The 22,825-nt window shown below is 41.5% G+C and overlaps 1 protein-coding gene across 1 annotated transcript in view; it reads left to right on the top strand.

Annotated features, from left to right (window-relative positions):
* Positions 1–22,825, top strand: part of GRIK4 (glutamate ionotropic receptor kainate type subunit 4) — a 451,038-nt gene that overhangs the window by 125,651 nt on the left and 302,562 nt on the right. Inside the window, exon 2 of the mRNA XM_011383591.2 lies at positions 20,563–20,664. The gene's annotated coding sequence lies outside the window, so the exon portion shown is untranslated. The remainder of the gene's footprint in view (positions 1–20,562; positions 20,665–22,825) is intronic.

Here is a 22,825-nt window from a genome sequence, read left to right as displayed (position 1 = left end):
AAAAAAAAAAAAAATTATTGGCCAATATTCCTAATGAACATAGATGCAAAAATCCTCAACAAAATATTAACCAAATTCAACAAACATTAAAGATAGCATAGACCATAATCAAGTGGAATTTATTTCTGGGATGCAAGATTGATGCAATAACTTCGAATCAATTAATGTGATACACCATATTAACAAATTAAAAGAAAAATCATATGATCATATCAAGAGATGCACAAAAAGCATTTGACAAAATCCAGCACCTATTTTTGATAAAAACGCTCAGCAAAGTGGGAATAGAAGGAACATGCCTCAGCATAATAAAAGCCATATATGACCAACCCACAACTAACATTATACTCAGTGGGGAAAATCTAAAAGTGTTTTCCTTAAGATAAGGAACAAGACAAGGATGTTCACTTTCACAACTTTTACTTAACATAGTAATGGAAGTCCTAGCCACAGCAGTCAGACAAGAAAAAGAAATAAAAGGCATTCGGATGTGAAAAGAAGAAGTAAAACTGTCATTATTTGTGGATGATATTATATAGAGAGAACCCTAAGGAGTCCAACAACCTGTTAAAACTCATAATTGAATTCAGTAAAGTAGCAGGAGACAAAGTTAATTTTCAGAAATTGGTTGCATTTTTATACACCAATAGTAAACTATCAGAAAGAGAAATTAAGAAAACAATTTCACTCACAATTCCATAAAAATAAATAAATAAATAAATGCCTGGGAATAAATTTAACCAAGGAGGTAAAAGACCCATACTCAGAAAATTATAAGTCATTGAAGAAAGAAATTAAAGAACATATAAATAAATGGAAGCATATACCATACTCATGGATAAGAATAATTAACATCACTAAAATGTCCATGCTACCCAAAGCAATCTATAGATTCAGTGCAGTTCCTATCAAAATACCAATGGTATATTTTCACAGAACTAACAAATACTAAAATTAACATGGAACCATAGAAGACCCCAAATAAACATGAAAATCTTGAGAAAGAGTGAAGTTAGAGGTATCAGGCTACCTCATATCAAAGTGTACTACAAAGCTATAGTAATAAAACCGACATGTAACTGGCATAAAAACAGAAACATAGATCAATGGAACCGAATAGGAGCCTAGAAATACCTATATGGGTCAATTACGCTATGACAAAGGAGGCAAGAATATACAATGGGTAAAAACAGTCTATTCAATTAATGGTGTTGGGAGAACTGGACAGATACATGCAAAAAAAAAATGAAACTGGATCACTTTTTTAAACCATGTACAAGAATAAACTCAAAATGGATTAAAGAATTAAATGTAAAAGACAAAACCATAAAACTCCTAGAAGAAAACATAAGCAGTAAACTCTTTGACATTGCTCTTAAAAATATTGTTTTGATATATTTCTTTGGGTAATGGAAATAAGAAAATATAAACAAATAGGCCTATATCAAACTAAAAAGGTTTTGCACAGCAAAGGAAACCAAAAAATGAAAAGACAATCTACTGAATGAGAGAAGGAATTTGCCATTGATATGTCTGATAAGGGGTTAATATTTAAAATTTATAAAGAACTCATACAACTGAAAACTTAAAAAAAAACATTTAATTAAAAATGGACAGAAGACCTCAATAGGCATTTCTACAAAGAGAACATAGAGATGACCAATAGACATGAAAAAATGCTCAACTCACTAGTCATCAGAGAAATGCAAATTAAAACCACAATGGGTTATTACCTCACACCTGTCAGTAAATCAAAAACAACAAGTGCTGGTGAACATGTGGAGAAAAGGGAACCCTTGTACACTGTTGGTGGAATTGCAAATTGGACCCAGTAATTTCACTTCTGGTTATTTACCCAAAGAAAACCAAAACACTAATTGGAAAAGATATTTGCACCCCTATGTTTTCTGCAGCACTTTTTACAATAGCCAAGATATGGAAGTAACCTAAGTGCCCATCAATAGTTGATTGGATAAAAAAGATGTGGTACTTATATACAATGGAATATTGTTCAGCCATAAATTAAAAAAAAAAAAAATGAAATTGTACCATTTGCAATGACATGTATGGACCTAGAGGGTATTATGCTAAGTGAAATAAGTCAGACAAAGACAGATACCATTTGATTTCACTTATCTGTGGAACAAAATAAACTAACAAAGAAAATGGAAACAGACTGATAGATACAGAGAACAAACTGGTGATTGCCAGATGGGAGGGGGTTTGGGGACTGAGTGAAAGAGGTGAAGGGATTAAGAAGTACAAATTGGTAGTTACAAAATTATCACAGGAATGTGAGCTACAGCGTAGTGAATGTAGCCAATAATGTTGTAATAATTATGTGTGGTGCCAGGTGGGTACAAGACTAATTGGAGGGATCATTTTGTAAATTATATAAATATCTAACCACTATGTTGCACACCTGAAACATATATAAAATAATATTGAATGTTAACTCTAATTGAATAAATAAATAAATAAATAAAATAGATTCTATTATATAAGGCAGAAAAAGAAAACAAATATACCAATTCTGCTATAAACTTTTACCTTAATTTCATCAACTCTTAGATATCCCTATCTCTAGCTTTCATTAGGACTTAACAAGTTTTTGATGTACAGTACTGGGTAGGGGAAATATTCCATTCCCATTAAACATTCAGGTCAACTAGAGACAACTTCTTTACATAATATCTGCTTAAACATTCCAACTTTTATGTTATTTACTATTACATTTTTACATTCTCTCAATCTAATTGTAGCCCCAGTCAGAGCTTCGCCATTTTTTTTTACCACAGTATGTGGGGGTCCTAATTAAACGAGCCTAACTGCTGCCCGAAACTATTATTGATTAGATTTCTCATTATGATCTCTGCTTTCCAGGTTTTTAAATTTCTCCAAACTGGAATAATTTGAGCAGACTTGTTTGGGGCCCTTTAATGTTGGGAGACCAGCATGGGGTCGCTTTTACCCACCCACCCTTTGAAAATGCTGTATTAAAATCTTTGTTTTAATCTTATCAATGTCTGTTTTATTTATCCTATTCCCTAATAACCATCTAAAGATTTCCACCCTCTTGAGACGTGTCTTGTGACTCTTCCCTTTCTGTTTCCTCTTTCTTTTGCTGCTATTAGCATTTGCTCTATTCACCTTATTTCTTAATAACTTAAATTTTTTTTTTTTACCTTGTTGGGAAAATAATAACTATGACTTTCCCATTAGCCTGTCACCTTCACTTGTTAATTAATCTAATGTTTTCATTATCATCTGTAAAAACCCATTGGGGGAAGCTGAAGTAGCTAATTCGATAAAGCTTCTCAAATTGGTTTTTGTTCTTTAGTCATTATATTTTTATTTCTATTTTTTAATTTTTGTGTTTTTTTTAAGTACCAATAAACAGCTGTTTACAGCAAGAATTCTCTACAAAGTTTTCAATTTAGAAGCATTTTCCAATACAAAGGATCCATCATCTGGCTATTGAAGGTAGAATCTATTAATCTCAATAGTGAATCAAATCAATAAACCTTTTTACAGTTTAACTATGAATGCAAGAGGTATCCATAAGGGAGTGCAAAGGATGCAGCCCTTGTAAGATCCAAAAGTTCACTCCCAGAGTTAACCTAAGAAAAAATGAAGGGCTCTGTCTTTAAATAGCTGTTCCAAAACACAAGGAATTATATATTTTTTCCCCCTTTAAACAGAATAATATTATAGATTTCCTAATCTTGGATCTACACTCTGTTTGGCTGCCCATCAGATGCGTATGCATATTCTAGCTGGTGGAGATAATGAAGGTCTCTGGGAGGAGTGGGATCGACAAAACAAGAGTACATAAACTAAATCTTTACAGAATCATGTTTACCCAAAAAACTAGTTTTGCCAACATTTTCTCCTTCTAATATAAATTTAGAAAGAGAAAAAAGATTCTTGCCATTTTTGCTTCCACTGTATCCTTCAGACAGAGATCTGGGGGTGCCAACATGGCAAGAACTCTTACCTACACCAGCCTGTGTCAGATGCCCCACGATTCCTGTATCTGAGGCAGTCCCAAAGTGACATATCTAGCCAGTAGTGTCTCCTAGCTGGCTCGCCAAAACTGTGAGGGAGGGGAGAGAGGAAAGAAAATAAAATTGCATAGATGATAGAGGCTCTATTCATCCCTCTTGTGACCATGCCAAATTTGTGAAAAAAACACAGAGCAAACAGCAAGCAGTTGCCTGGGATCTAGATGAATAGAAGCACTACAACTAGGAAGACAAATAAGAAATCACCTTGCAATAGTAGAAGGTAGGAGGGGGCGAGGATGCTAGGCTGCTGCTCTTGAGAGGCTGAGTGGGACAGAAGCTATGGCAGCGGCAGCCAGCAGCTGCAGACGCCTCTTAAAGGGGCCATGTCTGCAAGCGGACTTTTGCGGTGATGAAACTACTCACTCTGAACACTGGCGCCAGGCTGACTGCATGGGGCAGCACCAGAGACTTACAGGAGGACACTGAGTTGTTGCAGTAAGGGCTGGAGGCGAGGCTCTCTCCCATGCAGAAGTGCTGGCGGTATCTGTTGTTTCTCTGTTGAGCCCTCTCCCCTCCCAGAATGCAGACTCAGGACCGCCATATCTGAGACATCGTCAAACTGGTGAACAGAGGTCTCTCTGCCTAGAGGATTCCTTAAAACTCCATCTCCCCCAACTGGTGGCCCCACCCAAACCACATCCAGTTGTGTGCTCAGAGAGTCCTGTGCTCCTTGCTGGGCAACGCAAAGACGCACACTAGTGGCAGCTGAACTCGGTTTCTGGTGTGGGCTCTTGAGGCAACTATAAGCATAGCATCTGTAGATTGCTTGCTGAATCTTAACAGGTGCAGATGCAGAGTTCAAAACACTGATTATAAAGATGCTCAATGAACTTAGGGAAAGTATAGATGAACTCAGTGAGAACTTTAACAAAGAGATAAAAAATGTAAAAATGGAAACGGAAATTATAAAAAATAACCAGTCAGAAATGAAGAAAACATTATCTGAGATGGAGAGGATATTAGAGGGAATCAACAGAGTGGATGAAAAAGATATTGAACCACCTATATAGAGGATGGGGAAGCCAAGGACACTCAATCAGAATGGCAAGAAAAAAGAAGCCGAGGCTATAATAATAATTTAAGGAGCCCATGAGACACAATTAAATGTAGAATTATTCATGTTATAGAGGTACCAGAAGGAATACAAGATGTTGAAGAGCTATTTGAAGAAATAATGATGGAAAACTTCCCTCACCTGGTGAAGGAAATAGACATGCAATTCCAGGAAGTTCAGAGAGTCTCAGAAAAGATGAACCCAAAGAGGCCCACATATGAGACCTGAGGACAGACACATTGGGCAGTTGAGGTTTATATGGAGATGTGATTTGGTACTTCAAAGGGCAGGAAAGCAATTCACATGGAGATAGAAATGCAAATGTTTGGTAAATCAATGTTTTCTGGGCCATCTTTAACCATGGGACATAAAGGACTTTGATCAAATGGGCCTTGCTATGTTCCTCCCTGTCTATCACACCTGATTTATATTAAACTATAGTTATCTATGACAATAGCTCCCTTCTTAGGAGGTCCTCTATCTAAATTCTTTTATGCAGTTAGAGAGAAGTTCAAAGGTTCTTTCTGAGTCTTTCGTTTCTTAAAAATAACCAGCTTAAAATAATATCCTCAAAGTAATATTTTGGGATGGCAAACTGCTTCTCTCACTGGCTTAGGTACATCTTCTCAGAGTTCCTGTGGCAACCAGGAAACACTTTTTCCATGGTTATGCTGACTTTGTATTTTAATTTGATGGCCCTCTCTTTGTTTATCTGTGTCACACAGTATCTTATACCCCCAGTGCCTGGTATAGAGCTGGTTTGTGAAAGACATTAAAAACAACAAACAGACAGACAAAAGTGAATACTACCATGAAAAGATCATTGATCCAGCAGTCAGGAGACTCAGATCAAAAGTACAAACTTTTGACCACGGTTAAGTCATTTTTCCTCTTTGAGCTTTGTGTGAAGAGCCTTTTCTAGGTGATCTCCAAGGTTCCTTGTAGCTCTGAGATTCTGGGATCTCTCTTCGGCACCAAGGGTTTGTTCTACTGGCTCTCTTGGCTTTCCAGGCTGTGAGGACCCACCTTTGCCCTGCTCATTCTCTGTATTCCTGTCACTTCAGGATGTGCTAATAAGCAGAGCCTGGTGTCCTTCTTTAGCTGGGCTTGGACACATTCAGCAGTGGCCTTGGATTCTCCTTGTATCCAGGACAAAGAGAAATTCTTGGATGTCCTTCTTGCTTCATCTTTTTTTGTGTCAAAACATTTCAGATAGGAAGCTTCTAATGTTGCTTCTGTCTCTGAATTGTCACAGTAATCAGTAGGAAGGTGTAGAATCTACATGCTTCTAAAGCCAACCTTCCCTGGCTGAAATTAGAAACTTCTGGTGGCCACAGCTCCCTCCCCAGAATGCCCACAGTCTTAGCCCTGTGAATGTTTAATCTTTTTTTTTTAATTATTTTTCAATTATAGTTGACATACGATATTTCAGGTGTACAACATAGTAACTAGATATTTATATATCTTATGAAATGATCACCCCTATAAATCCAGTATGCATCTGACACCATACATAGTTATTACAGTATTATTGACTATATTTCTTATACTATACTTTACATCCCCATGACTATTTTGTAACTACCAGTTTGTACTTCTTAAAACCTTTTTCTTTTTCACTCATCTCCCAAACTCCCCTCCCATGTGGCAACACAAAATGTTCTCTGTTTCCATGAGTTTGTTTCTGTTTTGTTTAGTTTGTTCCTTAGATTCTACATGTAAGTGAAATCATATGATATTTGTCTTTCTCCGTCTGACTTACTCTACTCCGCACAATACCCTCTAGGTCCATCATGTTTTTGCAGGTGGCAAGGTTTTATTCATTCATTCATTCATTCATTTATTCATTTATATGGTTGAGTAACATTCCATTGTGTGTGTGTGTGTGTGTGTGTGTGTGTGTGTGTGTGTGTACCACCTCTTCTTTATCCATCATTCATTTCGTTATTGGACAGGACAGTCAGGATGCCTCCATATCTTATTGCTGTAAATAATGTTGCAATGAACATATGATGCACATGTCCCTTTAAAGTGATATTTTGGGTTTCTTTGGATAAGTATCCAGAAGTGGAAGTACTGGATCCTTCTTTATCTCTTAAGCCCTTTGTTTCAAACTCTAGTTTGTCTGGTATAAGTATTACTATCCAAGCTTTTTTTTATTTGTTTCCATTTTCATGAAATATCTTTTTCCATCCCTTTATCTTAGTCTGTGTGTGTCTTTTGATCTGAAGAGAGTCTATGTAGGCAGCATGTGTAAGAGTCTGTTTTCTTATCCATTCAGCCACCCTATCTTTTGATTGGAGCATTTAATTGTTTCATTTGAAGTACTTGTTGATAGACATGTAGTTATTGCCATTTTATTATTTGTATTTTTGATACATATTTTATTCTTCTTTAAGAAGTCCCTCTAACATTTCCTGTACTACTGGCTTGGTGGTGATGACTTTTTTAGATTTTTCTCATCTGGGAAGCTCTTTATCTGCCCTTCAATTCTAAATGATAGCTTCTCTTGGACATAGGTCTTTACTTTTCATCACTTTGAATATTTTGTGCCAAACCCTTCTGGGATGGAAAATTTCTATTGCGAAATCAGCTGACATTCTTATGGGAGTTCCCTTGTAGGTAACTAATTGCTTTTCTCTTGCTACTTTTAAGACTCTCTCTTTGTCTTTAACCTCTGGCATTTTAATTATCATGTATTTTGGTGTGGGCCTCTTTGGGTTAATCTTGTTTGGGACTCTGAGCTTCCTAGGGTCACATGCCTATTTCCTTCACCAGGTTGGGGAAGTTTCCCATCATCATTTCTTCAGATAGTTTTTCAATTCCTTGCCCCGCCCCCCGCCCTCTCTCTCTCTCTCCTCCTTTTGATACTCTTATGTTGTGAATTTTGGTACACTTGATGTTGTCTCAGAGACCACTTAAACTATCCTCAATTTTTTTAGATTCTTTTTTCTTTTTGCTCCTCTGATGTGGTATTTTCTGCTACCTCATCTTCCAACTCACTGATCTGTCATTCTGCTTCGGCTAATCTGTTGATTTTTTTCTAGTGTATTATTAATTTCTGTTATTGTATTTTTCATTTCTGACTTTCATTTCTACAGCTTTTTTTATGCTTACCATCTTTTTGTTGAAGTTCTCGCTGAGATCATTGAGCATTCTAATAATCAGTGTTTTGAACTCTGCATCTGGTAGATTTATTATCTCCATTTTGTTTAGTTCTTTTTCTGAAATTTTGCTCTCTTCTTTCATTTGGGACATGTGTTTTTGTCTCTCCCTTTTTGCTGCCTCCCTGATTTCATTTCTATGTATTATGTAGGGCTCCTGAGTCTCCCAGGCTTAGTAGAGTGGTTTTATGTATATGGTATCCTGTGGAGCTCAATGGCACAGTCTTCCCTGGTTACCTGAGCCAGATATTCAAGGTGTATCCCTTGTATGGGTTGTGTGTGCCCTCCTGTTGTAGTTGAGCCTTGGTTGCTGTTTGCATGTTGATGGGAGGGATTGACCCTCGGGATAATTGGTTATGAGGACTGGCTAATGAGGGGCTTACCCTACAAAGCAGGATTCACTTTAGCAGGGCTCTTTTGCCTGCCCACTCCACCCTTTGGATGTGTCCTCCTCATATACAGACCTGGGCAGTGCTCCTGCTCTGGTCAAAGCCAGCCACTGGGCATGTTGGCCCAAGGGCCTCCTAGTAGGGGCCCAGATGTAGGACAAATTCAGCTGCAGCCTGTATACTATCCAAGGCCACCTGGCAAGAGTCACCAAGCAATCCACAGGTAGCTGCCTCTCATGGTGGGCTTTTAGGTGCCTCGAGAGGCCAAGCCAGGAACTGAGGCCAGTTACATTTAGTACCAGGCTTGGGGCTGCTCAACAAGAGGTACAGGGCATGCTGAAGACAGGTGCTGCTTTGGGTTTTGTGAATATTTGAGAGACTTTTGGGAAGTCTGCAGAGATTTTTAAAAATGAGTCAAGACAGGCCATTTGTATGGAAAAAAACACTGGAGGCAGCTTGGCCAGGTCCACAAGTTGAGAGGAGTGGGGTCTTAGGAAGGGCAACCTGTGTTAACCAGGTTGATGGAGACTCAGACATCGTGGGTGCCTGCATCTGCAAGCCGGGCGAGGGAGGACTCAACAAAGGAAGAGTGTGCCAGCACTTCTGTCTAGGAGAAAGCTGCCCCTCCAGCCCTGACCCCGAAGCCAGACAACTCAGTTCCTCCTCATATGTGTCTGGCACCTTTTAGGCAGCTGTACCAGCAGTGGAGCTCAGAGCGTGAGTCTGTAACCGAGTAAGTCAGCATATGGGCCCATTAATAGGAAAGTCTGTGACTCCCTCAGCCCTCTATCTCACCCAGCCACAATTTCCACTGATTTTCACAGCCAGAAGTTGTGGGGATCTCTCTTCCCTGCACTGGAATACTAGGCTTGTGAGCCTGGTGTGGGGCTGGTATCCCTTGCTCTTCCAGGGCCACCTTTGCAGTGGAGATATTTTCCCCAATTCTCAACTGCAACAAATGGATGTGAGACCAGCCTGTTTTGCATCTCTGCCCCTTCTACCAGTCTCGAGTTAGTCTTTTCTGTGTGTTCCTTGTTGTAGGACTTCTGTTCAGCCAGACCTCAGGTGACTCCCAGTGATGATTGTTCTATATTTTGTTATAAGTTTGATGTGGTTGTGAGAGGAGGCATGCACAGTGTTGATCTTCTATGCCATATTGACCAGAAGTCTGTATGTTTAATCTTAACACCCATGTAACTCGTCTCATGTTTCTCATATTCAGTCAGCACATTTATTGAACACCTGCTATAGGAAGATATTATTTTAGGTGCTTTGAACACATAAAGAACAAAGCAGACAAAATCCCTTCTCTTGGGGAGCTTACATTTTAGTAAGTGTGTATAGAGACAACCTACATAAATAAGAAATATAATAAATAAGTAAACTATATAATAAACTAAGAGGTGGTAATTACTATAGAAATAAAGGAAGTAGAGCAGGGAGGACAAAGACCTCCTTTGAGATTTGAATCAGGTTCTGGAAGAAAGTGAAGATATGTGCCAGCTCTTCTGGGGGAAGAATGTTCTAGGCAAAGGGCAGAGCCATGCAAAGACCCCAAGATGAGGTGATGCATGGGGACGTGGGAGGAACTGCAAGGACACAGCATTATCTATCAGAGCACAATGCCCGGTACATAGTAGGCCCGCCATCACTATTTGTTGGAGGTGCAGCCAAATGACCTGTGATTTATCAGAATAGTGCCACTTATTAAATCTACTCTGGTCCTGTGGGATAAGCTGGTGGGTCTGAATCAGACAAAACTGTTTGCATTCTGGCCTATCACTTATTAGCTTTGTGATCCTTGGCAAATTACTTATATCTTCACCAAGTTTCTGTTCTTCATCTTTTCAGAAGTGCTATGACTGGGGCTCACAGGGTAGTTGTAGGACTTGACGAAGTAGCCATGTGGAAATGGCTAACTCACTCACATGTGCATGGTACAAATGAGTGCCCAATAATGTTAGTCCCTGGTACACCCTTCCCCTGGTCTTTGGGCAAGACGTTTATTTTCTTTCAGCCTCAGTTTTCTCTTTCAGAAAACAGTATAGCTATCCTTATGCTGCCTATTGCCTAGACTTTAATAACTGTCAAGTGAAACAATGTGGATAGTTATACTTTAAATATAGATGGTATGTTTCCAGGGGTGAGGGCTCTGTGTATATATGTGTGTGTATGCACACACGTGTGTGTACATACATGTGTGTACATGTGTAATATTGTGTGTATGTACAGCTGTGTAGGACACAGATATGCTTTTTAGTATTCGAAAATGCTTCAAGGACAAGAACACTGTATTTTTGTATAATACCTTAAGCCTCCCACACATTAGGTGCTCAGTAAATCCTTGCTGAATGAATGTGTTGCTGCAGGTTCAAGATTCCAAGGTACGGGGTACAAGCCTCGTACAAGAAAATACTGTAGGCAACTACTCTTTATTCCAGCAAGGGCACACCAGCCTCACAGGGCAGTGGCCTCTTTTATACACAGATTAAACAATAGGACACACTGCCAGATAATGGAAGCCCCCACATTCATACTGGCACATGGTTACATAAGGGGAGAAGTGCTGAGTCACTTCCACTCGGAAGGGTGTCAGGAGGGAGCCTGACTGCAGCCATCTTTCTTTTTCCTCACAACGAAACAGCGCCGATGAAAATGCTCTTTGCTGTATTGAATGTGTGAAATAAAATCATTAGAGCTGTTTGCTTTCAGGTAGCAAGGATGTGGTACCATTGTAAATTATATTTAGAATATGTTTATGGAGGACTCAACTATGTGCCAGGCACTGTACTAAGCACTTTCTTGTTTTAAACTACCAACAGCCCAATAAGGAAGGTATAATTGCTATTACTATTTTATGAATGAGGCAACTAAGACTCAGAGGTTAATGTCTTGATGTGGGATCTGTGACTGGAACCCAGCCTTCCAGAGCTAATGCACTTGGCTGCTACTCTGATGGCTTCCTGAAATGTCACTGCCCCTCTTCATGGTCTGATCTCTCAGGAGGAGGAAGAGAAAGGCAGGCCAGGAGGAAAGTTTCAGATATAAAATCACTTCTCAGATCATTAGAAAATCTTTCTAGAAGAAGGTGAGAAGGTGAAGGAATTACCTTTTCTTGCCTGGTCAAAGATAAGGACTGCTTTCTGCTGTGTACCTGAGTTCATCATTTTCTTTTTGGTCTCAGAATGTGTTAAGAACTTGGGGGAGCTATGAGAGTCCTGGGCCTTATGTTTCCCTCTTAGGTGCCTAAAGCCTGAGGATATATGTGTATATGTATGTGTATGTATAAGTATATGTATGTGTATGTGCATGTGTAGCATATAGTATATGTATTCATGGTGTGTGTGTGTGTGTGTGTGTGTGTGTGTGTGTGTGTGTGTGTGTGTGTGTGTGTGTGTGTATGTGTGTGTCTATTTCTTAGGACCAGTGCAAGGGTCTCTTTTTGTAAAGCCTCCCCTAACCATGCCTGGGTAGCACTGGGATCTCTCTGCCTAGTGCCAGCACTGCCTTGAGCCTTGGCTATATGACTGTACTTCCCAGCCTGTGCCTAGTGACTGATGTCTGTATCTGTCTCTTTCAAAGAATGTCTTGTTTCTTATTAGCTTTCTTTCCTTTTTCAACTGATGCCTAATGAATTCATACTGAGTTTGTAGATGAACAAATGAATAGTACCGCTGTCTACACCAGTCTTAGGGAGCTCATTATCTACCAGTGATCACTCATATAATGACATAGGAACACCAGGCTTCATGGAGCTGACCTAGATGTTCTCCCGTTCCTATCAAATCTGTGGATCTGGATAGCCAACTGTGGTTGTCAGGAGAGCCTTTCTTCTATGGTCTGGAGTGTTCCCCATCTGATGTCTGTATGCATGTCCCCTTGCCTGCTGGCTTCTCTTTGGATCTGTGGGGAGAAGGAAAGTATTGGGAAGTTGCTCTTCCCCGTGTTTAATGTGTTCCACTCCTGATGTGTCCCCTTGTGCTCAAGTTCCAGGCAATTACCTTCCTGCCAGGTTCTGTTTCTGAGCACAGCAGGTGGGCCTTGTTTATAATTCACTTGCACCATTAACGCTGGGGTAGCACCATAAGATCTACTGATCCATTCAGTTTCCCCAGTCCCAGATGCCACTTGATAATGGATGTGAGGTTGGCTTTGGGGGTCAAGGCATTTCAAAGCTCATCCTCATCTGCTTTCTCCAGTGAGAGGCTTAATCCATTGGCAGTCACAGAGCAATCACAGTCCTTCACACTAATGAAAAATCTGTACCAAAATACTAATCTCCCCAAATCATGGTGATTTGGCTCTGGACCATAATAGCAATAATCACAATAATAGCTCTCAATAATGTCGATTAAAGTGTAAACATTTAGCACTTACTATTTGCAGGAATACTGCTAAGCTTGCAGCTAATCTTTGAAAGCAACCTTAGGAACATCTAATATTTTCTCCATTTTTTGGATGGGAAACTGAGATTTGGAGAGGTTAATTACTTGCCCAAGGTCATAGCTAGTAAGTAGCGGAGCCCAGATTCAGCCTCTGTCTAAAGCAGATGAAAAGCTTGTGCTGCAAACCACTACCTTATATCGCCTCCCTCTGAGGTGAATTGTATGGTTTTGTGAATGGAAGTGGAAGACAAGGGAAAGATCTCCAACTTGCCATCCTAATTATTTTTTTGTTAACATTGACAATAAGATGAATCACTGAGTGGGAGGATGATGAGTAGGATTAAAATATCCTCTATAGGTTCACTTTTATTAATCAATTATACATTTATTGAGCTCCAACTAGGTGGAAAACATTGTCTTAGGTGTTTTATAGAAAACAAAGATAAATCATCCATTCAATAAATCTGAGAGATGTGGAGTCAGATATAGATTCTAAAACAAAAGACAGGAAGTGAAATGTTGGGGATGAGGGTGGAGGAGGTAAGAAATAACAAACCACAGATCTGATTTAGAAAAAAAAAACTTTTCCTTTATGATCATTAGAACATTTTTTCACATATAATGTACCCTTTAGTCTTTAAACAACCTTGTGAAGTAGACAGGGCCAGTAGCATATCTCCCATTTTATAGGAAACTAAGGCATAGGGAGATTTCAGGCCTTGACCATGGTCATATAGGCAATAAGTGGCAAAGCCAGGTTGGAACACAGGCTTTATGACTTCAAGCCCAGACTCTTCTAGAGTTACTCCTATTAGAGCCCAGTGCAGAGGCTGGGTCCAATCAGAACTTGGCCATACATTTGATGTCCCATGTCCCACTGAGACTGGGTCTGGAGCTGTGCAGGCTCTGCTCTCCTTGGAGATTGGGAGAGTGCATACTCCTACCCAATACTTGGCTACTCAGGAACTTTCTTCTCCAGTTTGTAGGAAAATCCAAGAAGCTAATGTTCAGGCAGTATGAGGTTCATTCCCTTCAATGTCAGCTTCTGCCACATTCACAGTCCTCTCACACGTAGCTAAGTACCCATTAAGTGACTTCTCTGCTCTCTTGTCCATCTGGCATACCTTGGCCAAATCAACTTCCTTAAAGCACAGCTCTGGTCCTGGCCCTCCCTTGCCTAGAAACTCCATGGCTCCTTAACCTTGGCATTCAATGCCCCCTGGGATCTGAATTCAACACTCATCTCTGAGCCCCTCAGAAATTATGTGCGCCTTAAAAGTTGGTTCAGTCACTGTGCTTTAGACACCCTTGCTTTTCCCAGCACATACCTGGAAAGTCTCTTTCCTATCCAGCACATGCCTCAGAACTCATTGTGTGGCCCGCATCTTCCAAGAATCTACTCCCACTGCCTGGGCCCAGGGATGCATTTCTGCCTCTGTTTCCCAGCACTTAGTCCTCACTTGATGATGAAGGCTGTATTGCCTTGTGGAAGCTGCTTCACTACTATCAGCATCAAGAATTCTTGAGTGCATTGCTTTACTTTTTTTTCCACACAAGGATATTATACTTTTCCAGTAAGCCTCTTAAGGGCAGATAGCACATCTGAGAATTCTGATAGCCTAACACAGAGCTGGATGGGCCCAGAGTGTGGGGGGTCACTGGCAGAGCGGTGGAGTTGCTGGAATCTGGGAGCTATGCCCGGTCCCCACCTACATGGCAGCCCCCTTGGCAGAGGTACAGCACTTGCAGCCTTCCTCTCCTCTTCCAGCAGCTGTAGCTGGGCTCTCATCCTTATGTGCTCCCTTCACCAAGGTCCCTATAGGGGGCGGGGTGTTGAGTGAAGGGTTAGCACCCTTGATTAGCTAGGAAGTCAAGGATTTTCCCAAGGTTGCCTTGAGACTTGCAAAGTGAGATATAAAGACTTCAGTCCCTGAACTTCCAACCCACGGACTCACCTGGCTCTGCTTGTGGTTTTCGTGACATCTTCAGGCCATAGCAGAGGAAAGATGATGAGGCTTTGACAGGATTAGTAAGAGCTGTGTTCTCTTCTGTGGCCTGTGACAAATGCAGAAGTCAAGGGCAGCTCCTGGAGAGATTGTCCTCAGCATCCCTGAGCCTCTCACACACTGGCTGAACATAGTGTTTCCCCCAGGATCCCTCCTTCTGAGGGAGGGCTCCCCTCTCACCCAGGGCCTGAGATCTGCCTGAGAGCCAGAGTGCCTGGGGTGTGTATGGAAAGTGCTCAGAAGTGAGCACTGTGGCTGCTGGTAGACCGAAGGGGATGGTAGCTGTGGAGGGGACAAGAGAGGAGGTGAGTGTTCGGTTAGACTAGCTGGGAGGGGAGTGAGTGCAGTCTCAGATACTAGTCCAGGGTCAGCTCTGAGCAGCAGCTCATGCTCTCCTGGGAGCCAGAGCACCTGGGCCAGTGACAAGTGATCCAGAGAGATAGCAAGGGACCTGGGCAGGCTAAAGTCACTGAGCACTTGAACCTGAGATGTTATTAGCCTCATTATACAGAGAAAGGGACCCAGGCTCAGGGGATTAAGTGATTAGCCTAGGTCTTAGAGCCAGACATTGCGAAAGTAAGGTTATTATTTTTTAAATTATTAACTAGTTCTTTTAATTGAAAAACAATCCAACCTCTTAGTTTAAAATGCAAACAGTAGAGTACATTTTAGAATGAAAAGCAAGTCTTTCTCCTGCACCTGTATGTAGTTCTAAAACCCCCTCTCCAGGAACCAACTGGCCAACAGTAGTTTCTGTTTGCTACTCCTCACACAGCCTGGTGCCAGGCTTTATTCAAGCCGATGGCCATCAGGGCTTCTGGGCCTGGATGTCAGGAAAGAGGTGAAATGAACCATGCATGTGCTCTTAGGCAGTTCCCAGAGCTTGTGCTGAGCTTGGATGATACCAGTAGAATAAATACATTGCTTTGCATTTTGAAGGGTACACCACTTATTTTGTTATGAACCTTTATTTTACAATATCTAGCTTTCTTTACTTTTTAATACCCCTTCTCCTCCCTTACCACTTGGAGGGATGAAGGAGCTAGTCATGGGCTTCCCTGAAGACTGCATCCACTAAGGATAGCTACTTACTCACCTGCTCTGGCTAGGACTTAAAACAAAAAAAAGACAGGGCCTTACTTTATGATAATGGTGACTGAGACACCAAAAAGGCTGATGTGTATGTGAAGTGACCATAGACAGGATAGATGTATGAAGTCTCCACATGGGCATCATGGAGCCAAGCCAAGGGACCGGGTCTTCATGTCTGTGATTCAGCAGCCCTTAATTAACATCAGGACTTGCTTCTTTATTGCTAACATCAATTAGAACATTTTTTCTCGAATTAATTTCAGTGGATCTGGAGATTCTCTTTGTACTATCTGATTCATGAGCCTTTAGTATCCCATCTCTGGCTTCAAATGGTTAAATTCCAAGTGCATCTCCCCTTCCCATCACACAGCTCCCCTCACTCCAACACCCTTTTTATTCTCCAGTCTGCTGAGCTCAGCGTTTTTTCACATCTCCTTATGGAATGTTGCAGTGCACACGACCACAGTCCAAGACTTGGACAAACTTCTCCAAGACAGCCCCTCTCCTCCCAAACATCTATACAGATTCCAAACAGGGAGGAAGGCTGTGTTTATCTAGAGTTAATTAAAATGTTTTTCTTAAAAGCGGTTTCTCTCCACTTTTTTCTCTTCTGCTCACTCGCTGTGCTTCTGAGACACTCCTACAAGGTCTTTCTGTTCCAAATGTGTTACAAACAGTTCTAGCACTGGGTTATTTTGTTTCAAAGCCTCAGCTCACTTGGTCTCTGCTAGGAGCTTGGCTTCCCCAGGGCTCAGCCTGGTGACCTCGGACAAATGCGGGAGACATATTTCACTATCTGTATGAAGCCAGTCTTCCCCTTCACATCCTATCCTATGGTCTTCTTCTTACTTCCCCTGGCTCTCTCTGATTGGTGATTACCTCCATCTTCTTACCTCTAACTACCTCCTTTGCAGCAGAAAGGAGATGTGTGTGCTGCAGCCTCCTTACCTTGTCTGCGAAGGATGCTGAGTTTAGTACGAGGTTCGTGGAGGTAATCAGCTTTAGATATAGAGCCTTGCCCTAGATCTGGGAGAAGAGAGAGAGAGTGAGAGAATGGAGACTGGGAAAAAACACATCAGATACAAAGAAAAGACACTCTCATCTTTCTAGCCTCGTGGACTCCCTGCCATTTCCAAAACTCACCATACTGCATTCCACTAGAGGCCTCTGGGTCTTTCCATGTCTTTCTCTCTATCTGGGATCTCCTCCCTGCTCACCCTACCACCTTAAAAAGACCTTGCCAACTCAAGTCAAACACTTCATCCTCAGGGCCACCTTCCCTTCCTGCCCCATGAGGTCCCCCTGCCACACACTATATATATGTCCTGTACTTTTCCTTCACCATCTGTAATTATGGCATCAGCTACTTGGAAATGGGATCAATATCTCCTCCCTTGACTGTAAGCTCCACAAGGCCAGGGGCTGTATCCCAGGGCCTGGACATTGCCTGCCACACTGTAGACATTCAGTAGAAATGTTTTTGAATGAATAAAGTATAAATCTTATAACAGCAGTAAGTGTATATGCTTTGGCCAGTCTAGGGTAAAAGAACGGCACTTCACTCATCTGTAAAGTAATGTTCCAGCCATTTTCTCATTTGACCCCCTTAACAACCCTGTAAGGGTTGGTGGGGGGACTGTTATTGGTGGTGGGACTGTTATTTCCCTATTTTACAGAAGAACCTACCAGAGGTTAAGAGACAGGTCCAATGTCACATAGCTCTTCACCTCCAATCCCTGATTGTTCTCCTATGCTAGGCTGAGTCTGAGTGAGGAAGGAGGACTGACTATTTCAGGGAAAGCTTCTGGGATGGGGTTGACTTAGAGCAGCATTTTGGAGGTGAGAAGGCTGTGGATTAATATTAGCAAGAGGTATGGAAACTGTCTTGTTGGGAGAGAATGTGGATGTAGTCTAGGCTGCCTCTGTATACTTCCTGAGGGAGCCTCAAATGGGGATGGAGAGAAGAAAGCAAGTGTGTCACGTTTACTGAGTGCATTACACCTAAACTCTCAACAGTTTTTCAAGGCAGGCATGGTCACCCATGGTTTACAGTTGTGGAAATGAAACTCAGAGGTTAAGTAACCAGCTTAAGGACACATAGTGGAACCTGGGTTTGGAAACCAGGGATGTCTGCTCTGGCCCCAGGTGAGGAAACATTGTTTAGAGGTGGATTAAGGGCTTTGTCTGCAATCTACATAGGAGATTGTTTAGAGGGGAAAAAAGACCAGGGATTCCTTATGTCCTGCTTATTAGTGTCCAAGACTAGAAACAGCTATCGCTAGTTGTGCATTCCAAGCAGATACCTACAGTTGCTTCAATCCCTGAGTATCCTCCCCTGAAGTCAGGCCTAGCTGAGACAGCCAGTGCTCTTTAATTTATCCTGATGAGTCCAGACCTAGTCTAGCTCCCAGGCCAATGCCAAGCACCCCAGCTAACCTGCCATATTGCAACTCATCATAAACTCCAGGGAGCATCTCCTGGTAGTAATGCTAAAAGTTGAGAACACCTGAACCGACCATTTTGCCAAAGACACCCCATACTCATTCTTTTGTTGTTTGCCCCCTAATTTGGCAAAATGTGCAGATGGGCCCTAGATCTATTTGCATTTCACTTGTCTTCTTCTTAAATACCACGTTAATCATTATAATTACATTCCAACATTCTCTCAAGTACCAACTGTGTGCCAGGTTCTGGGATATATAGAGAGAGCCAGTGTAGAGAGTAGTGGATGAGAACTGGTCTTTGAGCCGATGGCCTGGTTTCTCCATTGACAAGCTGAGTGTTCTGGGCAAGTTTCATTCAACCTTTCTGCCTTTGGTTTCCACATCTGCATGTGGTGAGAACGAGAGTCTCCGCCTCACAGGGTTCATCTGAAGAGCAATGAGTCTGAAATAGTACTTTGCGCATACTAAGAAAATATTCAGTAAATATGTTATCATAAAGTATACTTTATGATAGAAAATCAGAGCTTAAAAGAACCTTAAAGATTATTTAGTCTATTTTTTTTTCATTTTACAGAATGAAACTGAGGCTCAGAGAGGTGATTTCCAGAGCTAGTGAACATCCAGGTTCCTGCCTTGCACAACCTGGAGAACAGGGCCTGCCTCACACTACTTGTTGCCAGGGAGACAGGGCACTTACACATACGCTCAACTGTATCAAGTCACAAAGGATGATTCTCTCACAGGAGGCCAGAGTGCCTGGAGTGGCCCCACTCCCCTGCCCTGGCCACCCTGCCACGCTGCATGCCCCGTTTAAGCTGTTGGTTTCTGCTAGGGGTTTCTCCTAGCTGAGAGTCAGAATAGCAGAGAAGCCCCACATCCATTTGTCTTGAGGAGCCTGGAGCATCATGAGGAATAATCAACGTCTTGTTGCCCACGGCTGAGAGAAAATCTGTAATTGATCCGGCTGCCCCTCTGATTTCCTCTGTCCTCCCTGCCAACAAGCACGCTATGGTGGCTGTTAGCCTCCTCTCTGATCCTGCCTGAAAAATCACAATTAAAGGTGTAATAGCCCTGTGAGGATGAGAGAGAGATCAGTGGAGGGACTGTTGACAAATCAGGAGAGGAGAAACCATTTAGCACATCTGGGCCAGGGAGGTCCAGATGTGTTCATTGCCCGAATACCATGAGCTATTGGCAGGTGGTGACTGTGCTTATCAACCAGTGCTGGTCAGAATTAGCAAGCATTAATTGAGCCTCTACTCATTGTAGGCACCATAGCAAGTGTATTAGGAAGATATATGCCCAAAAGAGGCATTCCCCTTTCCCCGAGGATCTTATGTCTGATTATAGAGAGAGGGCATAAACAAGAGCAAAGTTAAATAATCATTCATTCATACATGTACACATTCAATAATGTTTATTAGTAGCTGCATCACACCAGGTGCTATTCCAGGTGCTGGAGGTGTAGCAGTGACTAAGAAGGTGAAGACCCTGCCCTTTGAATACAAATGGAGTTTGTATTCAAAATACAAGCACGGAAGAGGGGAGTCAGAGACACTTAGAAACATTGGAGTATCTTCTAGCTTGAGGAAGTTGACCAAATCTTCAAATTCTGAAAAAATGGAAATTAGGTTCCCCTTTTGTAAGAAGTGGGGGTGTCCGATTTTGGGTGTCTGGGTGAGGAAACAGCCTGAGAAGGTAAATGGTAGGTAAATCAGTCTGATGTTCCACAGTGCATCTTTTCTAGTGCTCATGGGGCAATGTGCGATCAGATGCTGCCCACCACTGCCGACGGCGAGGGCTGGGGGCTCACAGGAGAGCCATACAGTGTGTGAATTGGACCTGGACTGTAAATTCCTTGTGGGAAAGAACTCTAAATATAAGTCATGAGCAAATACTTGATGCTGACAGAGACTTTTCCACATACATGACCTGATTGGATTTTTTTATTATTTCAACAGATTTTGAGTGCCTGCTATGTGCCAGCCTGTGTTAGGTACTGGAGACATAGGTGGAAAATTCCAATGTGTTTCCTGCTCTCCTGGTGCCTATCATCCCATGAGGTAGGCATTGATATTCTCATGTTACTAATGAGAAAATGGGCTCCATGGGGAGTAGCTGCCCTAGAGTATTTTCTTAATACCGTCCACAGCCATATCTGACCCAGCTTCTGTCCATGTTGGGCCCTAACTCTGCACTCATTATAATGAAAATGGCTATTTAACAGTGTCAAAACAGTGTCCTCAGTAGCACAGGAAAGTTCTGTTTTTAGATTTTCCATCTTCTGAGTTACCTATAGTATATGATTGAGGCCCAGCTCTGTTTAGGTAGGGACTGTCAGAGACCCTTGGAAATTGCAAGCTATTTTTGTGTACCCACTTTGGACTTAAATTTTTCCAGGGCTTCCATATTCAACTCTAGTAAAAAAAGGAACATGGGATCTGTGATTGCATATGATTAGACTCTTGATTTTGAGCCCCAGTGCCACTGGAATTCCAACGTATATGACCATGCAACTTGCAGAAGATGGATAAACTATTGAACCTCTCTGTGAGCCTTAGCTTCCACATTTGTGAAATGTGATATGCAACACTACCTTATAGGGTTAATATAATGGTCAGGAATATTTAACATTTATCAAGGACTTACTGTGAGAAGCACAGGACAAGCATATCATTATTCCTCATAACAATTCTTTGAGGGTACTTTTATCATCCCCATATTACAAAGGAAGAAGTAAAGGTTCAGAGAAGTTAAGTAACTTGCCCAAGGTGTATAGCCAGTAAATGGCAGTGCAGGACTCAAACTTATATTTTTAACTGTGACTATAAGCACAAGCGCCAAGCACAGAAAAAAAGAGGCAGTAAATGTTTGCTTCCTTCTCAACGTATTACTTTTGTGATCACTCTTTGCCTAGATATGAAGCATTATATCTGCTTAGGTTGTTTGTTTTAACCACAGAGAATATGCAAAATGTATAAGCCAAACTGGGAATTTATTTCATATTGGTGTAAACTTAGGAAATGCCTTTTAACCATCTGTTCATTTATTCGTTCAGCTTATATTAATTGAGCTCCTACTATGTGCCTGATAATGTGCTAGGCTCTTGCTACAGCCTCCCATCCCAGCTGTCAGTTCTGTGGAGACAGACAGTATTGTCAGAAGCAGAATATGTGCCCTAATGAGGAATGATCCAGGTATGATGGCAGTATATGCGGAAAGGAACACAGAAAGATTCAGAGGTGAGGTAATATAGTGAGCCTGGAAAAAGCAGTTTCCAGGATCAGAGGATGAAATTACATTCTATACACAGGCAGAGGTGGCATCCCTAGGGAAGTTGGGAGTTGAGCTCTGCTGGGATATCAGGTGCAGGGGAATGGGTAGTAGGGACAGGAGAGCAGAAGCCTGATCATGGAAGAGAGGGAGGAATTTTCCCTTGATCCCTGATGCAATAGAGAGTTACCCAAGACTATCAGGACTGGAGTATGTCATTATCAAGTTTATATTTTAATAAGAACCCTCTCCGCTGCAAGGAGAACCAATTGGAGAAGGAAACTAGAAGAAGGAAAACCAAGAAGGCTTCTATTGCAGAGGACTGGGTTATTGCTGACAAATAAATGGACTGGGTAGGGTCAGTGGCAATGGAGAGAAGGTTATGGTATTTAGGAGGCAGAGCTATCAGGACTTGATGACTGATAAGATGCAGGGGTATGGGGAAGATGAAATCTAAGGTAGCTTTCAATTTTCTGGCTGGATAACTAGTGGATTGTAGTGCTAAAAAAAGATGTAGACACATAACTGGTAGGAATGGTGGACAGGGTACTTTTTCTTTAGATGAGATACTGTGAGACATTCAGGTGGAGATTTCAGGAGGCAGCCAAGTGCAAGTGTTCTGGCTTTGAGATGCCAATTTAGAAGCCACACCATGCTTATCATAATAAACCATGGATGTAGGTGAAATTCTCAGAGATGGGTAATGTTAGTGGGAAGAGATATTAGTGCTGTATCTCCAGGATAACTTCTTTTTTATACCTAAATTATTAAAATACTTTCAGTTAATAAAGCTACACTGTTAGGTTCTAAGACCAATTCATCTAAACATAAAGTGAAAATAAGATCTCAAATTTCTTTGTGCCTTTTCATAAAGAATCTGAGAGTTTCCTCTTTCTGCTCTCATTTGCATAATTTTGAAATCACTTGGAACTTACAAACATGTAACATGAT

Source organism: Pteropus vampyrus, unplaced genomic scaffold, assembly GCF_000151845.1.
Source record: "Pteropus vampyrus isolate Shadow unplaced genomic scaffold, Pvam_2.0 Scaffold528, whole genome shotgun sequence".
Taxonomy (NCBI): domain Eukaryota; kingdom Metazoa; phylum Chordata; class Mammalia; order Chiroptera; family Pteropodidae; genus Pteropus; species Pteropus vampyrus.
Note: the sequence above shows the minus strand (reverse complement) of the source record. Positions and strands in the feature narration are given on the sequence as shown.